Source organism: Macaca nemestrina, chromosome 8 (genome assembly GCF_043159975.1).
Source record: "Macaca nemestrina isolate mMacNem1 chromosome 8, mMacNem.hap1, whole genome shotgun sequence".
NCBI lineage: Eukaryota > Metazoa > Chordata > Mammalia > Primates > Cercopithecidae > Macaca > Macaca nemestrina.
Window position 1 is genome coordinate 67,461,073 of NC_092132.1, and position 20,839 is coordinate 67,481,911.

At 34.8% G+C, this 20,839-nt stretch overlaps 1 long non-coding RNA gene across 1 annotated transcript in view; it reads left to right on the forward strand.

Annotated features, from left to right (window-relative positions):
- Positions 1-20,207, forward strand: part of LOC112427016 (uncharacterized) — a 557,450-nt gene extending 537,243 nt beyond the window's left edge. Inside the window, exon 5 of the long non-coding RNA XR_011606499.1 lies at positions 20,156-20,207. This is a non-coding gene — a long non-coding RNA (uncharacterized lncRNA). The remainder of the gene's footprint in view (positions 1-20,155) is intronic.
- The last annotated feature ends 632 nt before the right edge of the window (positions 20,208-20,839 follow it).

The window sequence follows — 20,839 nt, forward strand, 5'->3', positions numbered from 1 at the left end:
AACAAATGGCATATTTGGTGCACATAGTCTTAGTCAATTTTATAAACACAGATACAATCACGTCTACTGTGAAAGCTTAACCTGTTAGGCCAATGTAAAGCAATCTTTTTCTCCTCTGAAATTATATACCATTTCCTATAAAATTGTCCTGCTGGTATTAATAAATAGCCTCACAGCATCTTTTCTACCATCTTTTTTATCATCGTAATTTTTCCAAAATTTATTTCCTGTTTTTAATTAAATTGTAAGCTCTATGAGGATAGCATCTATATCTATAGTAAATTATCTCCTGAGAGTGTTTAGCAAGATACTTTATATATAGTGAGAGCACAGACTGTAGCTGCTACTTAATTTAGCATTCCAAACCATTTCAGTTAATAGAGAGACATCTAGGAAAACAAGACTTCAGTTGCACCGCAGGCATCTCATGTATAATATAAATTATTAAAACTGATTAATGTTCTGCTGATAATGTTTCTTCAAAAAAATAAAATAAAAGGAAACCTTGGCTGAAGGACAAATTCAACTGAATGAGATAAAAATGGGGAGGGGACAGGTCACACAATTTATCATCATTCTTCTGAATCCCTCTACATTCTCAAGATATCTTTGTGTCCTTCTTAGGTTACTAATACCTGCTGTGACTGATGATAATAACAATAATTTACAATGATAATTTATGGTTTTCAGAAAAAAATTAATAATTTAACTACTCTGATTATTAAAACAAATGTTAAGAAGGGAAAGATGTTATTGCAAAGCACACTGCTTAAATGAGAAAATGGAGGTTTGAAGTAATTACAGAACATGAAATTATGTAAGTCTAGAATTGGAAAGACCTTAAAGATGTTCTAATGTAACAGTTTCATGTACAGTTGAGAAAACTGCAGCCCAAATAGGTTAACTGACTTGTGTGAGGTTCTGCAGAGAATGAATGGATATAGCAGAATTAAAGCTCCTCAAGTCCAGTGATATTTAAACTGTACTATTCTGTCTTTTATTTAATTAAGTGTAACACAAAATATGCATTGTTTAAGAAAGCTATTTAAAATAGCACCTACCTGAAATGGAGTAAATGTCAAAAGGACTTTATAAGTCATGAGTTTTTAATATGTTTTACTTCTTCCTCATTAAAAGGAGAAATCTTTGGAAAAAAGAGAGCGAGATCTCTCTTGGGCAAGAGTGTTCAGTCTAAGCCTTGAAACGTAATTGTATTTGATTTTAATTGGGTATGCTGCATGTATATGAAGTTACTAACAGACTTAAATTTTACTCAATACACTAACAAAACCAGGAAATACAAAAACTAGAGAATATAAGATCTTAGAGATCTTTTTGAATATAGAATTGATGCAGCCACATTTGGTTTCCAAAATGTTTGGTAGCATTCATTTTAAAACTAGTAAGTGTGCTTTGACTATGAATTATTTTCACCATTATTTTAAAGCTAGAATACTGTTGATAGTATTTAATATTAGCACTCCCTACATCCTAGATTCTGTAAAAAACAAATAAAATGTGCAGTCTATTTTCAAGACAGTTTCATTTGCATTTCATTACACTTTTAACCCTCAATTTTTATTCTTTTAGAGGCTATTATAGGGGCTGGTAATCGTACCTTATATATTATAAACAACTCTTAGGTCATCGAAAAGATCATCTGGTCTATTCCTCTGAGTCTAAGCATGACAACCTTAGATCATTCAAAACTATGTTTCCCTCTCTAATTTTTCAAGACACCAGGTGTGAAGATTAAATCAATCAATTTTTTAAAGTATGTTTCCTTGGAGACTGATATGTAAAAGAAATTGAGCTATATCTTGTGAAGAGTAAAATAATCAACATTTGGTCTTAAGCTCACAATCAAAGGAAAAACTAAACACACAATACAAGATATAAAATAACATTTTAATAAGGCATTACAGAAGTCATAAAGTGATATCTGATTTATTCTCAAATGATTGGTTCAGGTAATACATGCCATTAGAGTTCAGAGAAGAGAGAAATATGTCTTGACATTCAGTAGAAATTCTCTATATAACTAAAGGTAGTTTTATTTGGTTTAGCATTTTGTAGATCAGTAGAACTGGCAAGTTTCAAGTATCTTTTTTCTTTTTCCTCAATTTTTTCTATTTTAGATATTACCTACAACTTCTAAACTTTCGTTCAAACTTTTCATCGAGGTTTCAGTGATTACATGTCAAATAATCTGTATTTCTTTACAATTATGCTTTATGTAAATTTCTTTTGACATATCAAACTTTAAAATAATGAAAGATTACTTCTCATGTTTAAACAGCATAGTTGAATCCACGGTGTTACCTTCTTTGTGACTTCCGAATCTTTTTTTTTTTTTTTTTTTTCACGGAGTCTTGCTCGGTTGCCCAGGCTAGAGTGCAGTGGTGCAATCTCGGCTCACTGCCACCTCTGCCTCCCGGGTTCAAGCGATTCTCCTGCCTCAGCCTCCCAAGTAGCTGGGACTACAGGCGTGTGCCATCATGCCCAGCTAATTTTTTGTATTTTTAGTAAAGAGAGGGTTTCACCATGTTAGCCAGGATGGTCTCGATCTCCTGACCTCATGATCTGCCCGCCTCGGCCTCCCAAAGTGCTGGGATTACAGGCATGAGCCACCGCGCCCAGCCCCAAATCAGTTTTAACCTTATTTGAACCAAGGTAGGCCTTCCTCATCTCAAATATATGCAATACTTTTTTGAAGTAATATGTGCTCTGACCCCATAACTATAGCTTCTTTTTTTTTTTTTAAAGCAACATGATTCAATTCAGCTCAAAAATATTAATATTGTCATTGCAAATAACTCACTTGGCAGGGACAAAAAAGTTCACATGTCAGTGTGATTAGAAAAGAGGGTGAGGCACCAGAGTAAGTGAAAGAGGCATCTGGGAATTAATCAAGATAAGAGTACCGGCACCTCATATTTTACCCAAATAACAGCATAGGGTATATGCAATTTGTATTTTTCCTTGGCCTTGTTACCATTTCACCCTGCCTCATAATTGATAGATCATTCATTTAATTAATCGATTCTATTTCTAGACTATAAAATGTTAGGGAGAATCCTCTTTTTGGTTCACTTTCTCTTGCAGCTTAGATTTCTGAATATACATATTGCTGAAGCAGAAATAGAAATAAACATATTTGGGTAGGAGGTCAGTAGTAAAGACTACCGTGTCAAAGAAAAGACCATTTTACCTATAAATTCTTTTCAAGATAAAGCATATAAATGTGAAAGAAATTATTTGAGGGAATTTTCTTTCCTGGGGATGAAATGCCTATGTGAGTATTATGCCATTGTGTTACCATGACTGGTGGATGTAAATTGTCTATTCTCTTTCTACTTCTTCAATTCACTGTTAAAATGTACAATGATCACTATGTAGTAACGCAATCAAACCTTCTCTAGCTATGTTTCCTAGCTAAATATATTGTTGGTGGGTTTTTGCCATGGCATGAATACATACGGGTGAAAGAGTGAAAAATACCCCTCCCTACCAAAACTTTCCTTCATGCTTATTGCACCTTTCAAAGCGGGATTAGGTATGAAACAGAGAACAAGTGGAATAAAGTCATGTAGAGCTGTGAATCACGTGTTTAATACTCACAGATACTGACGTACTTTCTCCCCAGAGAAAATACTACCTATCTTGCAGGTGCTGTGAAGGATATAGACCAACATTTTATAGAAGAGACAACATAAACAAGCAAATATGACAGCAATCTTTAGACAAGATTTTATTCCAACTAAATCATCCTGAATTTTTAAAAAATATGGAACTGGTAAGAGTGTAGACAAATTGGAAGAAATCTAGATCTAGACTACAGTTGATAATATTTAATATGAAACATTCCGAAGCCCATGCTCTATCACAGGAATACATACCAACAATCATGTGTTTTGCCCTAGCTTTTCAAGTCATTTCATTGAAAATTTTTGTAGAAACCAAACAGGTTATAACAAATCCTTTCCCAGGAACTCAATGGGTAGTTGCTGCTAGGAAACCACGGTAAGAGATGTTGAAGAGAAATCGAAACCTGACTCTTCCATCCCCACCTAAATTGATATTGAACTTTATTAATATCTTCTGTGTATTTCCAACGTGTTATGGATCCACCTATAATAACAGGTCATCTATTCATTCAACCAACAGTTAAATAACATTTGTTTAATACCAATCACTGTGCCAAACAGTAAGCTTTCAAACAAACAAACAAACAAACAAACAAACAAACAAAAAACTGCAAGCCATTGCAAATGTCAACTCTTCTCTTTGTACTTGCATAAAAACAGACTGCAGCTCAGATTCATTTGATCTATAAGTTATATCTAGGTTACTACCACAGGAAGAAGCAATGGTTAAGGTGAGAAGTCATGCTATATTTATCACAAAAGTACATAATTACTTAGATAAATACTACATTAAAAATGTGAAAAGAATCATTCCACTTTACTATTAAATGTTCTCATGAAGATTCCTTGGAGTCAGGAGAATATATGGAAATACCTATGACTTTTGGGAGATTAACAGTTAATAATGGTAACTGGACCAGAGTCTTTTGACATATTATATTTGTCATCAGTCATCAACATCACTCAGCTAAATAGTTGAGCATTGAGGGTATGGATTATATGTGTGTTACATGTGCACAAATGCTATAGAAATATGTTTCACATATAATAAGTATGTGTGTGTGTATTCAGACATGGATTTACACATATAATTATTAAGAAAACTATGGGGATATAAGAGTCAAATATCTGCTTTACAAAGTGTAAACATTTTATAATGAATTCCCATATTGCAGAATTTCACATGTAAAGAATATATTTCAAAAGCTTATTGTCAGAACCATAAGCCTTACTGACATTTCTCTTGGATCAATGAGCTTATGAGTCTTTTCCTTGGGTTTCATTTTAAGAAAGTTTCAATTCTCAGAGAGAAAGTATATGACAGTTGGAGTATGGAAGTTTTTGTTTTTTGTTTTTTGTTTTTTTGTCACCATGACCACCTTCTTCCAAGAAAATCTTAAAAAAGTTGAGCAAGTATTTTTATTGTCTAGAAATAAATGTCAATGAGCCTTTCAACTTCTTATTCTCACAGAGGATTGCCTTCAGTGACCTAAATAATTCTCAATAATTCCAAGAAAATATTTAATAAGGTAGGAAAAATAAGAAGCCAATTTGCAATCACATTATTTGCTATTAATTTTATTTTGGGGGTTTATTTCCTTTGTTACTTTTACTTGACTCATTCAATAATATGACTCTGTTATAGTGAATGATATAGTTGGATACAGACAAAATTAATCATTTTCAAACTGGATTATCTTCTAAGAAAATGTTTGAAGTTGGAGACATAGACTTAATTAGGAATCATCATAATATATACTCTCTCACACACACACTGACACTCACATATACAAACATACTAACCTAGTTGTCCATATGCTTCTCTGAGTGATTGTTCCCGACCAAATACACTGAATGACTGTGCTGATTAAATTCTGTGATCTTTTCTCCACATTTAATTCATCTTGTCAGGTATGGAAGACCAATGGCTTCATTTCAAAGGAAAAAAAAATTCAAACAAAAACGGGGCTTTGTTCCTTGACCTATAGTTCTGAGAAAAAATAGTACAACACCCAAACACACCCAAGTGGCAAATAGCTAATTTCTGTGTTACGAAAGAGAGTGAGGGATGTTTAAGCTTTAAAATGAGGCTGAGTTTTGGCGTGAAGGCAGTTTTTTCTCCTTTGCCTTGGACAACTGCTGGAAAAAAACGGCCTTCGATGTCTCTGTCAGATTCCAACACAGCCTGTGAAGTTTCTCTGAGTCCAGGCGGGTTATCTCACAAACCTGTGCAAAGCTCCAGTGAATAATTTATATCAGACATGAGGCGACAAGTTAAACACGCCCATTTTGTCTAAAATGCTGTGAAGGTATCAAGATGGAGCCAAGCTACAGGGTGAGGGGAGCCTGGCTGATGGGAACCTGAGTATGTCTAGAAGAGAGGATGCTGCTGTAAAGAAAATGAAATGTAATGAGATACTCTTTCATGCATAATTCATAGGTGAAAACATGACTGCATAAAAAGCCATGGATTTTAACAAGGCAAGCCTGCAATCATGCACATTATCTTCCCAGAGGAACTTTATATAATATTGGTCAAAAGGAGAAGATTCTGAATACCAGTACAAAATAAAGCTGACAGGTTTTCAAATGCAGAGGAATTTACGTTAATGCACAATGCCTATAAAAGAAACAATTTCTATTTACACCTGAAAATACTGCATAACCAAAAATTTACTTTAAAATATTTGCTATCTCCTCTTTAAATAGGAAAAGAAAAAGAAAAGGAGAAGAGATGATTCATATTGATAAACATCGATAAAATGTAAAAGCTGTATTTACTGAATGTCGTGGGGTTAAGTTAAACTGGACTTGGCAGACATTTTCACTCTTCTGGCAACAAAAGTTTAGATAGAAATGTAGGCATAGAGGAGGCTTTAAAAATGATAAAATGTTAGCTATTGTCCGTGCAAAATTTAATTTGGTTGTGTTACAAGAGCAAATATTGTAATTCAGCTTTCAACACCAGTTAAGCGACTAACACATGCCTGATTTCAAATGGTGTTTAATATGTGGAGCTCTTAGTTGAGGGATTAAAGAAGAATGTTGATTAAAGCTTGGCATGTCTTAAGTTTATCACCATCAAACCCTAAAGCTGCCTTAGCTTCTTAGAAAGAATTGGCACGGTGGGGGTGAGGTGATGGTGTTTCTTTGACTCTCCATGCTATGGAAATACATAAGGCAGCAATGCAAAAGAAAGAGTCAAAGGCATCTGCAAAACGTACATGCCAGAGAGCTGAGCTTGGCTTGTTGGCTTGGCTTACTCTGTGCACTATCAGTATCTGAAAGCAAAGACAAGTATTAATAGTTACATTACATGCAGCTATAGCATTGTGGCTTTGATGCTTGGCTGAAGAAAGCAGTAAGGGGTGAAAATGGTACACATAACTGCCTCAAAGTCACCATCTACCACAGGATTTTTTTAAGATCCAAGTTGAAGAAACAAAGAGAATTGTTATAAAGAACAGCACGTGGAAGAGGACTAGATGCCAACTAATCTAATCCATTGAAACAAAATTGTGTTAGTAATCTCTGTTTGCTCTAACTCAGCTATGTTTTGTATTTTGGAAAAAAAAAATAAAAGTAGATTTAGGAAGTTAAGGATTTAATTTCTGAATATGGAATCTCAGTTTTTGCAACAAGATGGTGGAACAAAGCAAAATCATGCTGACAGCTGGTCACAAAGAAAGTTCTTTAGTATCATAAGACTTCCATCTAGGTTTCAGTGATAAGTTCAGAACACGAGTTTGACCATTTGCATTATGTTTAACTATATATGCTAATTCTACTAGGATATATTCCTGATATTGTTTTGCTTTCAAAATATATTTATAACCAACTGCCCCCATACAACCTCTGAGGTTCTGTCTCCGGGACACCCAGAGTTAACCAGCTGGTGAACCCTAACATATTTTAATACTCCACTGCTTGCTTGCTTGCTTGCTCTGCAATATGACTGAAAAAAGACAGTTTGGGGTGACAGTATCTATTCTCTTCTGTGCTAGAAGGAAAGAAGAGGTGATCCCCATCTGTTCACTCTCCCTGACAGATGTGCTTTTCCACCTTTTCTTGCCAGCTTAGCACACTGCTGAGAAGTTTGCTACATTGAAGGATCCATTTCCAAGCACAGAAAGGGTTTGTTTGCTTGTACACCTGTGCTCTAAAGGAAGTTTTCCTATTGCTTATGCCAGTTGGATGACTTGCTGAATTCTTTAGCATATATAAAAATGAAAAGTGCCTGAAATGGGAATCAAATGATAACATTATTAGAATTCCCTCTTGGGGTCAGATGAGACAGATGGTTGCATGAAGAGGATATGCCTAGATACAGCTTCTGTAGTCTGAATTTGTTTCTTATTTGTTTCCCTTTCTGTGAAAGCAATGCACATATTAAATATCATACATAACACAAAGCACATTTGAAAGAAAGAGAGGAGCAGAATGAAACATGAATTTTTAAATTTCCGTTGACTGAGATTCATACACGAGCATTGGGAAGCATCATCTTAGGCCTCTGGATTCTATACTCTGAAACTTTTACCCGCCAGAAAACCCCATAAAAACAAGTCATGTGAATAGGAAGATGCAATTCTTGGATCATGTAGATTTTCTTTTCCTATTCAATCAAGTGAAATCAGACATATCATTACCTGTTTACATTCCTTAAAAATCCTTTTATGACACTTAGAACACAGTACCTTTGTGAGATTTGGCATTTCTACCCATCTCTTCTCTTACTTTACTTTAGCCACTCTGCCTTCTAGTGCAGTAGAAAGATAATAGGACCTGGAAGTAAGAGGGAAGTGTTTGGTTTGTTTGTTTGTTTTTAAGGTAAAAATTACACTTCCTCCAAGGAAGTAAAAGATGTAGAGAGACAGTGGGAAAATTAGGGGATTCTTTGTAATGTTGTCTTTGTTATAAGTGACACATGAGGCTCCATGCTTATAAATTTGATAAATTAGAAGACCATGATTTTTCCCAAAGTTGCTGACCATAAGAAACCTACAAAGAGATGTCCAATTGTGAGTCACAGGGCTTCGTCCTCCTGTCTTCTATTCATAATGTATGAGTAATTGGGATGAAAAAAAGTGGAAGGCCCTTTGATCTAATTTGTAGATGACTTGAAGCTAGGAAAGAGAATGAATATTTGCATGCAGAATGAGTACTAAAAAACAGAAGGACAAGAGGAAGCATGTGCTTAATTCTTAAGTTCATAATACGTCTGTGTTTCTTTCTTTCTTTTTTTTTTTTTTTGAAGAGCTTCAAAATAGAAATGACTTATTCATGAATTTAATAAATCTAGATTTGAAATGTAGCTGGAAAAGAGTTTGAAATAAGTGCAAGAGAGCACAGGGTGAGAGAATCTTTTATGATCCATTCATAGAAATATTTGAAGGTGTGAAAAGGCAATCACTCTCAGTTTACTTCTATCTAAGGAACTAGGTTTAATAGTCCCATCCCTTTCTACCATGATTCTTTTCAGACTCATATTTTCAATCATTTCCTTATTCTCTCCTTTGATTTAGTTCCAGCCTTGAAGCCAGGAGTATCTAAAATACAAACCACACTGTTTCTACTTTTGGTATTTTTTTTTTCTCCTAGTAAGATCTAACTACTTGCTAGAAAGGAATTAGATGTGTTTGCTCTAAACATGGAAAAGCTGAACTCCTTTGCTACAAATAGAGTCCTGTAGTGAAGTAATATAGAACTGTGTGTTTTTAACACTATTCGATGTAAAATGTAAGTTTTCATCAATAAGCTTCTTTTTGTGAAGTTTTCACATCATGTTCACTACATAAGTCTGAAGCTTCTGGTTTTTTGTTTGTTTGTTTGTTTTGTTTTGTTTTAAACTGTTCCTTCAATCATTATCAATTTATGGGATATTTGAATTAAGATGAACTGGAGAATTGCCATTTGGTTTATTTTAATATTTCAGATGACTAGTTCTTGGAAACCAACTGCTATTTATTTAGCTGCTTCCTCAGATCAAGGGCTTTTTACTTTCTTACTCATGTAACAAGAGGCTTAAACATGCTGAATTGTAATTTGTGAGGAAGAGAACAAAGTCATTGTTGATTGTTCAAGGAAGGGTAAGAATTCAAATTTCAAATACACTGAATTAATGGAAACGAGAGACTGCATTCATTTACCATTGCTGTATGGTCCTGCACTCAATGGAAGCCCTCATTTGTAAAAACTGTAGAATTGTTTACTGGATATAAAGTAAGAATATGAGTAGAAATGTATAGCTTATTATGAATATAAATCTCAATCCTCTTTTCCCTTTCCTCTCTAAATTATGTTAATACAATGCCATAAAAAATCAGGATATTTTTCAAAATTCACTTGATAAGATTGTTGTGGATTTAAAAGTGTGTTTCCCATAGTATATGGGTTTGCACAACTTTTCATATACTATACTAAATTTTAGAAGAGGTGCAAAGTTTATATATCCCCAAATTGAAAATATCCTCCACAGTGAATAAAAAGTGTGGCTTATCTTTGTAACAAAATAATGCTTACCAATGAAAAGAAACACACCACTTTTAAAAGCAACAACATGGATGAATCTCCAAAACAAGCTGAGTGAAAGAGGCCAGAAATAAAAGCATATATACTATATGATTTCCTTTACATGAATTTCCAGAATATGGCAATATTCATCCATAGATTGAGAAAGCAGATCTGTGTTTGTCTTAGGCCAGGGATAAGAGATGAACAGTGTAGTGAGAAAACCTTTGTAGGTAATGTAAACGTTATCTTGACTATTGTGTCAAGATATGTTGGTGGTTACACAGGTGTGTAAATGTGTCACAAAACGTGCAACTGTATACTCAAAATTGGTGCAATTTATTCTGTATAAATTATTCTTCAATAAAGTTGGCTCTAAAAAAGAAAATAAAACAAAACAGCCTCTATACATGGATTTCTGCTCTTAAAGTACACCAGAAAAATATTTGGACACTCTTTCTTTAAAACAACACAAATACATTGCGTGAACTTGCTGAAAGTCTATTTTTCCCAAGTACTGAAGTATCTACAGCCCACAGTTCAACAAGAGCTGAAAACAGGTTGTATTGAAGAAAAGTGAAGTGACTTATATTGAGCTCTGCATAAGGTGCTTTCAATACATGTATATATGGAGTGTTGTGTTTGAGAAATTCTCTTAGAAAACAGATCTGTTGTTGAAAAACTTCAAGATAAGCCATGTGGTGAGAGCATGTCATATGCAAGATGAATATGGCAAGATCATTCTACATGAGACAAAGGAAGGAACTTGTTGTTTCCCATGGAAGCCAATTGGAAGACTGAATGAGAGTGATTGGAGTAAGAAGCTGTGGAAAGTCTGCGTGGTATACGATGGGACTCTTTCACATCGCTAAGTCTACAGCAGAGCCTTTACGTGTCTGGCAGAATTGGTGCCTTAGTACAGAGTGACCCAAAATAGAAGACGTGCTAGGAAAGGCACAAGAGTCAGACTAGAAGAGTCCACTCAGTGTAAACCAGCAGATATCCTAGTAGGCCCAGAGGTTTGTCTGTAAAACAATTCTTTCTACATAAATCTGTAGAACTCATTTCACTTTCTGGGTTACAGCTTTATTCAATTTTTTTAAACAACATGTTTGTAACAAATGAGAAAAGAATTTTGATGCAACAAATGAGAAAAAGAAGGCTCTATGAGGTCAGAGTTGAGAAAGGAAAAAGAAGGAAGCACAGAGACTGGTTTTCAGCCTGTTGCAATCCATGCACTCAAAATGTGACGTTATGTTTTTACTGTGGAGTGTGGGTAAGTCCCATAACATCCAATATTTGTATAAATATATATTCCAAAGCCAAAGTTTGTTTGTGTAAGACCTTGCTTTAGAAAAACCCCATTATGTGAAGCTCCTACTCAAGGTGGTCAGAAATTTAGTGCTAAATTTACGTAGAAATTTAAAGAATTACTGTGAAAAGTTTATTTTTTAGATATTAGATTCATTGTGATAAAGTTTTTTAAATTACAGCATTTTTCTCTGTTACTATAATATTATTAAATTCTTAAATTATCTCTTTCTTCATCTAGGGGAAAATTAAAGCCAATAAGTGGGACCTAGAGTGATCACAAAAAAATAAGTTATTCTTATAAATAAGAAATTCTTTCTATTACCTCATTAAATATTAGTATTATCTTCCTAGCAAACACAGAGTTACCATGCTACAAATGAAGTTATGCATGCAAATAAAAGGTTAATTCTGACTTTTTCTTCAACTCAAAATATTAAAAAGCTATATTATTTTTTTCTCGAAGGAACAAAAGCTTTAATTAGTCTACAGTAATTTGTGTAGTGTTTTTTGTTTCTTTATATGTATATATATGGATTAGAGTATGCAGTTTGCTAAATGACTTTTAGAAAAAGGTTTCCAATCCCTAGGCTGTGATACATTGGTGGGTTGTTAAATCAGTTTAGTACCCTGTGATTATCATTTATAGAAAATGAATTAACATAGAAAACACCAGAATTAATCTCACACAAAAACCATAAGTATTGTTTTTTGAGGCATATTTTTCAGATATATGTATAAATGCCTGTGTGTATATGTGTACATGTGTGTGTTTCTGTGTGTGTGTGTATATGTGTAAGTTTGAGTACTGGGTTGCAAGATAAAAAGTTTTCCTTTCTATGGGCTGGGAACAGTAAAAAAGTTTCAAACTTGTTTATGACAACGAAGTAGTTTCTCAATAAATATTTGTCAACTAGTTGGCTGATTTAATTTGAGAAATAATGACAAAACTTTGCTCATTGTTTTAGAAAAATTTTCTTAAAGTGCAAATCAGAATGTCTCCAAAGAAATAATACTTACGATGATTTATTTTCAGCCCAGCTTTGTCCTCATTAGGCCTTATGTATTTATTTTTTATTTACTCTGATTAGGAGTGTTCAGATTCTAAGTCTTGAACGGCTTAGAAAATCACCAGAGGGAAAAAAAGGAGCTTATTATGAACCCTGGCCAGCAGTGACATTTAAAAATGGAATCAACAAGAACTATCATGAATGCAATTAAAATACTGGGAGTTTGTGACTAAGGGGGATGCTTTAGTATATCACCATGTGTCATCTGCTGTTTTAAGGGTCAATAGGAGCCCTTGGTGCACTAAAATCTATTAAACCTACTACTGTGAGATTGTTTTTTTCAGTAAGCAAATTAATAGGAGTGGATGATTACCATCTTTATTATAGGTTGGGAAACTAATATATCTGCTTAAGTGCACTTATTTGAATGGAAAACAGGTATACATAAAGTATGCTGAAAAAAAAAATGACAAAGCCTTTGAACTAAAAAGAAGCTGACCCTATGTTAAAGGTTACATACTTCAAAAATAATAGGAAAATGGTTGTGATTCTAATTATTTTGGGCAAATTTGCCTCTATGAGTCATTAATTTTTGTCTTTAAAAATTCGGAAAGATATGACATTTAATATGTGAGATGAGTTTTTAGTAAAATATACTATATTGGCTATGTGCCTTTCCTCCCCTAGATATTATAGTGATTGTGGAGCCATTATTAAAATTTGCTGTAGTTATTTGACAAAAAGATTCCATAATATATATAAGTATTAAGATTCCTTAATACTAAGGCACAATTAATACCTTTCAAGTAGAAATTCAGTTTATTTACATACATCCTCCTCCAGCTTTTCATCAAGTGCTTCTCTTGTTTGTTATGTCATAACAGATGTATGAAACACGAAAAAGCAAATGTCAAAACAGATTGTTTATTATTTGATCAGAAAGATGATTCAGAGACTCAAATGTCCAATGCTTAAACTATGAGGCCTACAAATAAGTATTTCAGAAAAACTCTCATTTTTGTTGATTGCCAGATGTACCACAGAATCTCTCTTTCTCACCATGCAATCTGCTATTAGGAAATAAAGAATTTCTTGAAAAGAATGCTTTGTCTGACAAAGATGGAAGGTGTACCAAAATAGTCACTTTAACAATAGATTGATTATGCCATAAAAGCACCATATTGAAAGGTAATAGTCATGATCAAAATCATAATACAACAAAATAATGTTAGTTGATTATATTGAATACTGAGTTGGAGCCAGGTTTTTACAACAACTCCAGCAACTAGTTACAATAGTCATACCTCTTCCCAATTTACAGACATAGAAACTATGACACTTTCTTAAGTAAATCACATAAACACACATACTGCAAGTGCACTGATATCAGCTAACAACCTTATTTGAAATAAATAACTGGTGAATAAAACAAGTTTTTAAGACATAATATGCCTATGCTGTCACTGGCAGAAAAATATTAGTTCGGTGAAAAAAAAGATTGACTAATTTGTTGGTTGATTGATTAACCAGTTCTGACAAGCCTATTTACCTTCACATTTAAATCTATTATTAAGAATGATCAAGCTGCTAATTGTTTCAAAATATTGGAAATTAATAAATAATGTTCCTGATAGATACAGTGTCTTACTATGTCAAAACATGACAAACCTTTAAAAAGTGACTATTATTAAACTACATGATATAGTTTGGCTGTGTCCCCACTCAAATCTCATTTGAATTCCCACGTGCTGTGGGAGGTACCTGGTGGGAGGTTACTGAATCATGGGGGCAGATCTTTCCCATGCTGTTCTTGTGATAGTGTATAAGTCTCAGATCTAATGGTTTTTCTTAAAAAGGGTGGTTTCCCTACACAATCTCTCTCTTTGCCTACTGCCATCCATGTAAGATTTGATTTGCTCTTCCTTGCATTCCACCATGATTGTGAGACTTCCCCAGCCATCTGGAACTGTGAGTCCATTAAACTTCTTTCTTTTGTAAATTGGCCAGTCTCAGGTGTGTCTTTCTCAGAGGCATGAGAACAGACTAATACAGTAAATGGGTAACAGTAGAGTGGGGTGCTACTGAAAAGAGACCTGAAAATGTGGAATTGACTTTGGAACTGGGTAACAGGCAGAGATTAGAACAGTTTGAAGGACTCAGAAGAAGACAGGAAAATATGGGAAATTTTGGAACTCCCTAGAGACTTGTTGAATGGCTTTGACCAAAATGCTGATAATGATATGGACAATGAAATCCAGGCTGAGGTAGTCTCAGATGGAGATGAGGAACTTGTTGGGAACTGGAGTAAGGGTGACTCTTGCTATGTTTTAGCAAAGATACTGGTGGCATTTTATCCCTGCCCTAGAGATATGTACAACTTTGAGCTCGAGAGAGACGATATAAGGTATCTGGCAGAAGACATTTCTAAGCAGCAAAGCATTCAAGATGTGACTTGGGTGCTATTAAAGGCATTCAAGTTTGTTTGTTTGTGTGTGTGTGTGTTTTTTGTTTGTTTTTTGTTTTTTGTTTTTTTCTGAGACAGAGTCTCGCTCTGTCACCCAGGCTGGAGTGCAGTGATGCAATCTCGGCTCAGTGCAACCTCTGCCTCCCGGGTTCAAGTGATTCTCCTGTCTCAGCCTCCTGAGTAGCTGGGATTACAAGTGCACACTGCCATGCCCAGCTGTTTTTTTTTTTTTTTTTTTTTTTCTTTTTTGTATTTTAGTAGAGACGGGATTTCACTGTGTTGCCCAGGCTGGTCTTGAACTCCTGAGCTCAGGCAATCCACCTTCCTTGGCCTCCCAAAGTGCTAGGATTACAGCCATGAGCTACCATGCCCAGCCACGTTCAGTTTTAAAAGGGAAACAAAGCATAAAACTTTGGAAAATTTGCAGCCTGACAATGCGATAGAAAAGAAAATCCCATTTTCTGAGATGAAATTCTTGCTGGCTGCAGGAATTTGCATAAGTAACAAGGAGCTGAATGTTAATCCCCAAGACAATGGGAAAATATCTCTCCAGGGGATGTCAGAGGTCTTCACAGCACCCCCTCATATCACAGGCCTGGAGGCCTAGGATGAAAAAGTGGTTTTGTGGCCCAGGTCCAGAGTCCCCATGCTGAGTGGAGCCTAGGGACTTGGTGTCCTGCATCCCAGCTGCTCCAGCCAAAGCTGAAAGGGGACAATATAGAACACAAGCCATGGCTTCAGAGGGTGCAAGCCTGAAGCCTTGGCAGCTTCTACGTGGTGTTGAGCCTTCCAGTGTACAAGAGTCAAGAATTGGGGTTTGGGAACCACTGTCTGGATTTCAGAGGATGTATGGAAATACCTGGATGCCCATGCAGAAGTTTGCTTCAGGGGCAAAGTCATCATGGAAAACCTCTGCTAGGACAGTGCAAAAGAGAAATGTGGGGTCAGAACCCCCACACAAAGTCCCTACTGGGGTAGTGCCTGGTGGAGCTGTGAGAAGAGGGCCACCATCCTCCAGACCCAAGAATGGTAGATCCACTGAGAGCTTGCACCTGGAAAAGCCACAGACCCTCAACACCAGCCCATGAAAGCAGCCAGGTGGGAGGCTGTACCCTACAAAACCACAGGCGTGGAGCTGCTCAAGATTATGGGATACCACCTCTTGCATCAGCGTGACCTGGATGTGAGACATGGAATCCAAGGGGAGTATTTTGGAGCTTTAAGATTTGATGGCCCTATTGGATTTCAGACTTGCATGGGGCCTGTAGCCCCTTTGTTTTGGCCAGTGTCTCCCATTTGGAACAGCTGTATTTACCCAATGCTTGTACCCCCATTTTATCTAGGAAGTAACTCACTTGCTTTTGATTTTACAGGCTCATAGACTGAAGGGACTTCCCTTGTCTCAGATGAGACTTTGGACTGTGGACTTGAGTTAACACTGAAAGAGTTAAGACTTTGGGGGAATTGTTGGGAAGGCATGATTGGTCTTGAAATATGAAGACATGAGATTTAGGAGGAGCCACGGACAAAATGATATGGCTTGGCTATATCCACACCCAAATCTCATCTTTAATTTCCACATGTTGTAGGAAGGACCTGGTGGGAGGTGATTGAATCATGGGGGCAGGTCTTTCTCCTGATGTTCTCATGGTAATGAGTGGGTCTCATGAGATCTGATGGTTTTATAAGGGGAAGTTTCTCTGCACAATTTGTGTCTCTTTGCCTGTTGTTATCCGTGATTATGAGGTTTCCCCAGTCATGTGAAACTGTAAGTCCATTAAACCTCTTTCTTTAAATATTGCCCAGTCTCAGGTATGTCTTTATCAGTGGCATGAAAACAGACCAATACAGTACAATTTGCTTAAAAGTTTTAAGGGAGTGGTCCTTTTTAACTCCATTATGCCCCTTTTAATTTCCTTCACATAGCAGAGAATGAGGGCTTCAAAGGGATTCTTGTGAGGATGTCTATGGTAAAATGTCATTTCCAAAAGAGATTCAACAGCTGATGTTGGCAGCCTATTCTGATAAGACTAAATGTTGCAAATCTGAAGCTGATTGGCCATTGTCATATTACCATTGACTTGCACCCCATTCTTACAGTGAACTTAACAGTGAGTGCAAGCAAGGGGAGATTTCCATTTTACAATCAGATAAAAAGACTCACAGATAAATTTGGTTATATAGAACTTGAGGTAGACTAGTAAAGCCAAGGATGCCGTGATAGTCTTAGTAGTAATATCTGAATAGCTATCTATCTATCTATCTATCTATCTATCTATCTATCTATCTATCTATCTATCTATCTATCTATATGTATATATACACACACACACACATAATCTTTCAGTGAAAGCAACAAGAACAAATATGAGTTTTGACACTCACCAGGTTTAATATTGCTTTATGAAACTCTTACATATTTACTAAAATATGGTACTTTCCTGATGGCAATCTTTGGTGAAATCAGAGTGAAGCATAAACCTTCATTTATTTGTCGTAGGAAGCAGCCTCTTCCTGTAGTGAAAAAAAAAAACACACACACAAAAACAAAAACAAAAAAACATTTTGTACTCCAAGTTGCAGCAAGCATTCTAGACCACCATGAGGGAACCTAGTTTGCAGATGAAGTTGCAATACACATGAGGGCAGAAAAAATTCCTAAAAAGTTAGTTTGGATCACCAGTCGATTGCTATGCTTTGACACAGATTAGTTCGAGACTTTGCAGTTGTGTTCAACTAACCTGTTTAATTTGCTCTGGGTTTTCTATTACTTGGAACTAGAAATAGTCTAGCTAATAGTTATTTGTGTATATTTATAAATAGAGTGACTTTATAGACTCTTTCTCAGTGTTGAAATGAAGTTTATTACTCTATCTTATTATTGGCATTCAATATATTATTTCTATAAATGTTCATTAAGATTTGAATGGGCTCTAGAAAGAGACCAAGGGTTTACTGCAAGAAACTGTTTGATTTTTCTTTTTCTATCCATAAGGATATTGTGGCTCCTGTATCTGAGTCAAAGGAGGCAAGTGTAATATGCTGATTTAATATAACCAGTTGCCACCCTCAAAACAAAACAAGAAAACAAAAACAAACCAACAAAGAAAAAAAAACCTAAACTAATGTTATAGCAAATAGCAACATTTTCCAGCTAGTCCACAAAACCCCCAAACACAACGACTGCCTTTCTATGCACTTAGAAATATTTTTATTGAAATTAAACTAGTGGAAGCTCAAATAGCCTTTGAGAACTACCTAAATACTGAATATACAATCTGCTAATAGAAAATCCAACGGATCTAGGATCTTGAAAAGGTTAAAGGCTAAGGATATAGAATTAAAATTTTACAGGTTAATATTTCTTTCATAGGTATCACGGTCTCTCATGTCAATCTGTAGATGGTCATGAATATTTGGTCATTCATAAAATTCAACTTTGTATATATAAAGTGGTTAAAAGAAAAAACTCTGGAGTCTGTCTACCAAGGTTTGAATCCTCGGGCTGCCACTTACTAACCAGGTGACCACAGAAACATTCTAATTTCTCAGTGCCTCCCTTCACTTATTTGTAAAATATGAACTCTATCGCTCCTACATCTTAGGTTTGCAGTGAGAGGTAATGATAAAACTCATGTAAAACACTGAGAGTGTTTCTTGATACAGAGTAAATGTTAATTTAAAAAACTATTATTATAATACTTGGCTTTCCAGAGAAAAGACATGAACATTATATGCATGCATTGTTTGTTTATTTTGTAATCTACCTAGATTATATATTTAAGATACCAAACCATACATTAAATTCATGTCAATCCTTAAGTATAAAATAGCATATAGTTTATAAGTACACATACATACACACACGTATATGTAGGGAAACTGTAAAACACATACACCAATTCTAAAACTTTGGTTACTTTAAAGAAAAAAGCTTGGAGAATATTATAGGTAATGAGACTTAGCTATTTCGTCTAAAGATCAATAGGAAAAAGCAAGCGAATGAAGCAAGATGTTTATGGGTGAATAATCACACTACATTATATCCTATATGTTTGAACTATTTTTAATAAAATATCAAATATAGACAGAATGCATGTATCCTAAAAATTGTTATGAATCTAGACAACATTAGTAACATTTTTTTAGAAAAGTTACTGGCTCAGAACTACAAGTTATGAAATTTTTCCAGAGGACATTTGCGTTAAGTACTATTCCTACTGCCTCTAAATAGATACTAAATGTATTGTTCGAAGATATTTTAATCCCTTTAATTCACAGTTTATGACAACTATATTGGAAAATAACAAAATCAGATAAACTTTCTCAGTAAAATAGAATACTTAAACAAAAGTGCGAGTATGTGTTTTCGTGGTTATGTTTTTACTTTACTAATAATTTCCTTATTAATGCATATAAAGATACATTATCTTACACTGATTATAAATTATTTAGTTTAGATCAGTTTTAATAACCCCCGTGACATTTAATTGCTTGCAGGTGCTGCTTTCTGAGTGGGTTTTAATAATAGTTAGAATAGATATGGAGCACATATGCATATACATGCATGTTTAATGCACTTATACAGACACTCACATAGTGCTATTAGGTAATGTCTATGATGCTTAAGATATTTAGACAATCATTTCATACCTACTATGTGCCAAGTGCCAAGAGCTGGGATAGAACCTGAGAAGATAAATAAGATCCTTTGAGAATGATTTATTATCAAATAATCAAAATATCGTGAATTACAAATGATGTGTTAATGCAACTGTGTAAAAAGGGCTGTAGAAGGCAAGAGAAAGGTATGAAATCTCTTGGACCATGATTTATGTGAATACTTTTCTCAAAGCAAGGCTACTACATTCCCTTATTCCCTCTTGGATACCATTCAAACTACCGTCTATGCTATTTACACACACACTAAAGAGAGAGAGAGAGATTCTCTTGGAATTGAGGTATGTGGTAGGTCTTTGCAGATAGATATTTGTCTAAAGGAAAAGTGTTGCCTCCATTAATATAATAAAAAATAAAGAAGTTTGTGAGATTAGATTCTCTGTTAGAAAGGCAAAATTTGATAGCATAAGAAAGCTTTTAAAATAAAAACACCTTTTATTTTTTAGCTGAGACTTTGAGTCTTATTTGCTGTCACTAAAGTAGAGTGAAATTGGTTAGATATTTTCCTTTCTCTTTTCCTTCACATTTGCTAGCCACACCCCCTTCAACCCACAAGAGGATATGTGACTGCAAATGAAAGATGGCCCACAAACTGCAATGGGAACATTGTGGTAATGCATATGAAATGGTGAGTAAAAATCTAATCTAGTGACATATGCTATGGGGAAAAGTTCTTCTTTATAGATAAGAAAGTAAATATAGAAATATTTGCTCTAAGACTCAGACTATATAGTATACAATAGTTTATGAAAATTATATATAAAAGAAGAAATTAATGATATAAAGCAAATAATGATTAATCAAAAAATGTAACTGAGATAAAAGAGTATACGTTAGTTTACCCAGTACTTTTGCTGCTGCATTTACAGGGTAGTGTGTTTTGAATTGATTAATGAGGATTGAAGTGGATATGAAGGATTCTTACAATAATTTTAGGTGAAGGAGACATACAGGCCTTTTTTTTCATTCATTCATTCATTCAGTAATTTATTCACTTAGTCAGTTAGCATGTCAGAAAAATTTTGAGAATCTGAGATGAGCATCTTAGTAGCCACATGTGCTTGTTCCTAGATAGGCAGGTAAGAACTAATTATAAATTGTTCCTGACCATATGGAACCAAAAGTTCCACATAAATGCTACAAAATATGTGTGCTCTAGTAAAAAAAGGTGACTTTTAATTTAGATTTCAGACAAATCACATAGAAAGTCTCCTTGA